Below are 6,000 nucleotides of genomic sequence, written 5' to 3'. Positions count from 1 at the left end.
GTGGTATGGAGATTTACTCATTTAAAATTTATGTATGGATGTTGGGGCCCCTGGGTGGCTCAGCAGTTGGGCACTTGCCTTCGGCCCAGGGCGTGACCCCAGGGTCCTGGGATCGAGTCCCACGTTGGGCTCCCCGCAGGGAGCCTGCTTCTCCCTCTCCCTGTGTCTCTGCCTCTGTGTCTCTCATGAATAAGTACATAAAATCTTTTTAAAAAATGGTTGCAAACATGTCAGGCTACCAGAAAGTTGGGAGGGGATGGCCAGTCCCGGGCCCCTAGTGCCTTGAGGGCCACCAGGTCTCGCATGTGCACAGTATGAGTAGGGCCCGCTGGCCAGGAGGGCAGTGAGGACAGAACCCGAACCCGAAGGACAAGGGTCCCTGCCTCCAAGCACCAGGACCTGGGGCCAGATGGTGTCCAGCATGGCCTGGGGGCCCTGCGGGTGACTCAGGTGAAGGTACAGAGGGAGGTAGAGAATGATTGCTGCTCTCTCCCCGCCAAGTCCTGAGCCACAGCCTCCAGAGGGAGCCAAATGCAACCCTTCGAAGCAGCACCGGGACCGTCGGAATCCAGAGCTGAGCAAACTGACACCTTGCTGCCTTTCCCCGAGGACGTGCAGACCGGTTTGACAAGCTCTGCATCCTCAGGCTGGTCGTGGGCTACCTGAAGGTGAAGAGCTGCTTTGCAGGTAAGCGGCTGTGTGGCTCCAGATCAAGTTACGAGAGGAGCTTGCCCACAAGCTCTAAGCGCTGACCTTCTGTGAGGCAGAAGCAGCACCGCAGTGTTTGGGTCCCGGACACAGGAAGAAGGCCCCACGCTCAGCTCAGGTTCAATAGGTGACCCAGACTGCAGGTGTGTCTCTCTGCCCAGCCTGTCATATGGACCCTGGGCTCTGCTCTCTGTGGAAGGAGACGGGCACGGGCTTCCCACCAGGCTCACAGAATGGCAGGTGCAGAGGAGAGGTCCTAGCGGATGGTCTAACTTCTTTCCTTCCTTTGCTTTATCATTTCTTGTGATAAATTAAATGTTCCTCCACCTTCCAGAGCTTTGGCTCAGAACAAAGGGCTCATTTTTCTGAAGCTATGAACTGGGCTATTTCTTATCATCTCCCGGGACACTTGTTCTCCTAAAATTCCTTACCATGTAACGGGCACAGTCTACTCTTCCATGTCCTACCTGCTAATCCACTGTGTCATTGCTGAGAGCTAGTCCTAACCCATTCCTGTGCTTGGGACTTGTACGCAGTAAACTGGGTGATGCAGCTGAGCACATCCCCTCCATAGCTAGTAAGCAGCCACACAGGAAGACAGCCCAAGGAAGACTCTGGGCCTGAACAACACGGGACAGACGGTTACAGCTGCTCGAAAAGAAACTCAAAGATGAAATGGGTCTAGTCAACCTTGAAAATACACTGAGAACTATGAAATTACCCAGCTGCAGGGGTAACTGCAAAGCAGCAGCATCTGTGGAGTTTCGTACAGCAGTGTGGTGGACTGTCCATGCAGGGGTCCACTGTGACCCCAGGGGCTGGGGTCAGGGCATCGGGGAGGGCCGCTAAATGGGCACCGGCTTTCTTTTTGGGGGTGTGGACAGTATCTTGGATGGAGAGAGAGGTGGTGGTTTCTCAGTTTAAAATGGTTAATTTTAGGCTACATGAATCCCACAGGGGCTGGGATCCTTTGCGGGGAGGGAGGCAGGGGTCCTTTGCAGGCCTGTCAGCCCTCGAAGACCCTGAATGGGTCCTCTGCTTGCCTCTCCCATTGTCTCCAGGCAGCCTGCCCACATGTCGCTAGTTCGGGCCTGTCCCCACCTACTGGGCTGTGCTGCAGGCCACTGACAGTGGTGGAGACCTCAGACCCTTGCCCTCGCTCTGACCCCCTGCCCAGGATGGCCCAAGGGAAGGGGCACACATGGGCCCTGGGCTGCCCTGGAGAGCAGCTGTCTACCAGTCGTGTGCTGTGAACTGCTTTCCTGGGGAACACCTTGATCCTCAGCTGGTCCGGGCCCGGGTCTGGGCAGAGCTGGGGGCCTGAGTCCTCTCGCAATACATTAAGAAGATAATTCACCATGACCAAGTGGGATTTATCCCCAGGATGCAAGGTTGGCTCAACACTCGTAAAACAATCAACGTGATAGATCATATCAACAAGAGAAAAAACAAGAGCCATATGATCCTCTCAATAGATGCAGAGAAAGCATTTGACAAAATACAGCATCCATTCCTGATTGAAACTCTTCAGAGTGTAGGGATAGAGGGAACATTCCTAAGCATCTTAAAAGCCATCTATGGGGAACCCTGGGTGGCACAGCGGTTTGGCCCAGGGCGTGATCCTGGAGAACTGGGATCGAATCCCACGTCGGGCTCCCGGTGCATGGAGCCTGCTTCTCCCTCTGCCTATGTCTCTGCCTCTCTCTCTCTCTCTCTGATGATTATCATAAATAAATAAAAATTTTTAAAAAAGCCATCTATGAAAAGCCCACAGCAAATATCATTCTCAATGGGGAAACACTGGGATCCTTTCCCCTACGATCAGGAACACGACAGGGATGTCCACTCTCACCACTGCTATTCGACATAGTACTAGAAGTCCTAGCCTCAGCAATCAGGCAACAAAAAGAAATAAAAGGCATTCATATTGGCAAAGAAGTCATCAAACTCTCCCTCTTTGCAGATGACATGATACTGTACATAGAAAACCCAAAAGACTCCACCCCAAGATTGCCAGAACTCATACAGCAATTTGGCAGTGTGGCAGGATACAAAATCAATGCCCGGAAATCAGTGGCATTTCTATACACTAACAATGAGACTGAAGAAACAGAAATTAAGGAGTCAACCCCATTTACAATTGCACCCAAAAGCGTAAGATACCCAGGAATAAACCTAACCAAAGAGGGAAAGGATCTATACCCTAAAAACTACAGAACACTTAAAGAAATTGAGGAAGACACAAAGATATGAAAAAATATTCCATGTTCATGGATTGGAAAAATTAATATGGTGAAAATGTCTATGCTATCCAGGGCAATTTTCACGTTCAATGCAATCCCTATCAAAATGCCATGGACTTTCTTCAGAGAATTAGAACAAGTAATCTTAAGATTTGTGTAGAATCAGAAAAGACCCCGAAGAGCCAGGGGAATATTGGAAAAGAAAACCAGAGTCGGGGGCATCACAATGCCAGATTTCAGACTGTACTACAAAGCTGTGGTCATCAAGACAGTGTGGTACTGGCACAAAAACAGACACACAGATCAATGGAACAGAATAGAGAACTCAGAAATGGTGCTGGGAAAATTGGACATCCACACGCAGAATAATGAAACTAGACCATTCTCTTACGCCAGACACAAAGATAAACTCAAAATGGATGGAAGATCTAAATGTGAGACAAGATTCCATCAAAGTCCTAGAGGAGAACACAGGCAACACCCTTTTTGAATTTGGCCACAGCAACTTCTTGCAAGATACATCTATGAAGGCAAAGGAAACAAAAGCAAAAATGAATTATTGGAACTTAATCAATGTAAAAAGCTTCTGCACAGCAAAAGAAACAGTAAACAAAACCAAAAGACAACCTACAGAATGGGAGAAGATATTTGCAAATGACATAATCAGACAAAGGGCTCATATCCAAGATCTATAAAGAACTTACTAAACTCAACACCCCAGAAACAAACAATCCAATCATGAAATGGGCAAAAGACATGAACAGAAATCTCACAGAGGAAGACATAGACATGGCCAACAAGCACATGAGAAAATGCTCTGCATCACTTGCCATCAGGGAAATACAAATCAAAACCACAATGAGATCCCACCTCACACCCATGAGAATGGGGAAAATTAACAAGGCAGGAAACCACAAATGTTGGAGAGGATGTGGAGAAAGGGGAACCCTCCTGCACTGTTGGTGGGAATGTGAACTGGTGCAGCCTCTCTGGAAAACTGTGTGGAGGTTCCTCAAAGAGTTAAAAATAGACCTGCCCTACGACCCAGCAATTGCACTGCTGGGTGTTTACCCCAAAGATACAGATGCAGTGAAACGCCGGGACACCTGCACCCCGATGTTTCTAGCAGCAATGTCCACAATAGCCAAACTGTGGAAGGAGCCTCGGTGTCCATCGACAGATGAATGGATAAAGAAGATGTGGTTTATGTACACAATGGAATATTCTTCAGCCATTAGAAATGACAAATACCCACCATTTGCTTCGACGTGGACGGAACTGGAGGGTATTATGCTGAGTGAAGTAAGTCAATCGGAGGACAATCATCATATGGTTCCACTCATATGGGGAATATAAAAAATAGTGAAAGGGATTATAGAGGAAAGGGGAGAAAATGAGTGGGAAATATCAGATAGGGTGATGGAACATCAGAGACTCCTAACTCTGGGAAGTGAATAGGGGTAGTGGAAGGGGAGGTGGGTGGGGGGACGGGGTGACTGAATGATGGGCACTGAGGGGGGAACTTTATGGGATGAGCACTGGATGTTATGGTATATGTTGGCCAATCAAACTCCAATAAAAAAATAGACCAAAAAAAGAGCTAAGCCAAAGAGGAACATTAAACATTTGCTTTCAATGACATTTTCTCTTCCTCAGCCACCCTAAAGGACAGCATTGCAGACTGCCCAGCTGACCGACCCATGAATCCAGGAGGAAGTGAGCATGCCTCTCCACAGGTCAATCTAGAACTGTTTTCTGAAGGAGACTTGCTTCTTCGGGTACTGTATGACATTTTCCAAATCTATCTCCTGTCAGTGGTTATGGTAATAGCAGAATCTGGGCCTCAGAGGTTTTCAAAAAACATTTCATTTCAAATCTTGTTGAATTTATCTTTAATTATCAAGTCAATCTTCTGGTTGGATAAAGTATTCTATACCTATTCCTTCCATTTTTCAGACAATTCTATAACCAAAGTGCCATGTGGGTGAGAGTCACACAGGGCAGAGTCAGAAACCCTTGATGTCCATCCCTGACAGCCACCTGCTAGTCAAAGAGCAGCACCTCTCCCCACAAGGGTGATGCTGCATGCGTCCTATCTGTTTCAGGAGGTGTGAGACTCAGGGGCAGGGATGTATGTGTAAGTCATACCATAAGCCATCAAACACAAGAAAGGAAACAAACGTACAAAGGAAAAATATCTTTTGTGTATATGGAAATATTAGCAATATTAGCATACCGTATTTCATTTTTACTACCTTTGGGCACTTGAACATTTTCTTTCTAAATATGATATACTGGGCAGCCTGAGTGGCTCAGCGGTTGAGCGCTGCCTTCTGCCCAGGGCCTGATCCTGGAGACCCGGGATCGAGTCCCGCGTCGGGCTCCCTGCATGGAGCCTGCTTCTCCCTCTGCCTGTGTCTCTGCCTCTCTTTCTCTTTCTCATGAATAAATAAATTAAATATTTAAATAAATAAGTAAGTAAGTAAGATATATTGCTGGTACCTTAGCAAGGAATCCAGGTTCTGGGTGGCTCAAATGTAACAGATCTTCACCTCCCAAACCAGAAGTACAACAGACATTTCAGGAGGAACATGCATCACCACTGGGTGAGTGGCCACAGAAGAGGCTGGGTCTCCTCTTTAGGAAAGAAGGGGTGGCATGAAAGATCACCGCATCTTTATTTGTATGGTAAGGGCTTATTTATCTATTGAGACAAATCATCACTTTTCTCAGAGTACCTTAAAAGTCAATCTGTGATCTCTCCCCACTCTCAAGCTGAAATAACTACATTTTTAATGCTTCAGATCTTTAAAAAAAAGAAAGAAAGAAAACAACAACTCCAAAAGGCATTTTGCCAGGGGAAAAAAATCTTGACCACGTGCTCTGGGCAGGGAAGGCAGGGCTCCTAACGCTTGGCGGGAACCAGAGAAACAAAGATACAAGTGACTTTGTTTAGGAAATAAACACAATCCTGGGGTGGGAGTAAGGACAAGGGGGAACCGTGTGGGACCAAGAAAAAGCAATCAAATGTGAACGGAGGCTCACCCTT

The 6,000-nt window shown here is 47.3% G+C and overlaps 1 long non-coding RNA gene across 1 annotated transcript in view; it reads left to right on the top strand.

Moving 5' to 3' along the window:
- The first annotated feature begins 563 nt into the window (after nt 1-563).
- Nucleotides 564-6,000, top strand: part of LOC144302758 (uncharacterized) — a 217,537-nt gene continuing 212,100 nt past the window's right edge. Inside the window, exons 1-2 of the long non-coding RNA XR_013369819.1 lie at nt 564-687; nt 4,608-4,729. This is a non-coding gene — a long non-coding RNA (uncharacterized LOC144302758). The remainder of the gene's footprint in view (nt 688-4,607; nt 4,730-6,000) is intronic.

Source organism: Canis aureus, chromosome 31, assembly GCF_053574225.1.
Source record: "Canis aureus isolate CA01 chromosome 31, VMU_Caureus_v.1.0, whole genome shotgun sequence".
Lineage (NCBI taxonomy): Eukaryota > Metazoa > Chordata > Mammalia > Carnivora > Canidae > Canis > Canis aureus.
Note: the sequence above shows the minus strand (reverse complement) of the source record. Positions and strands in the feature narration are given on the sequence as shown.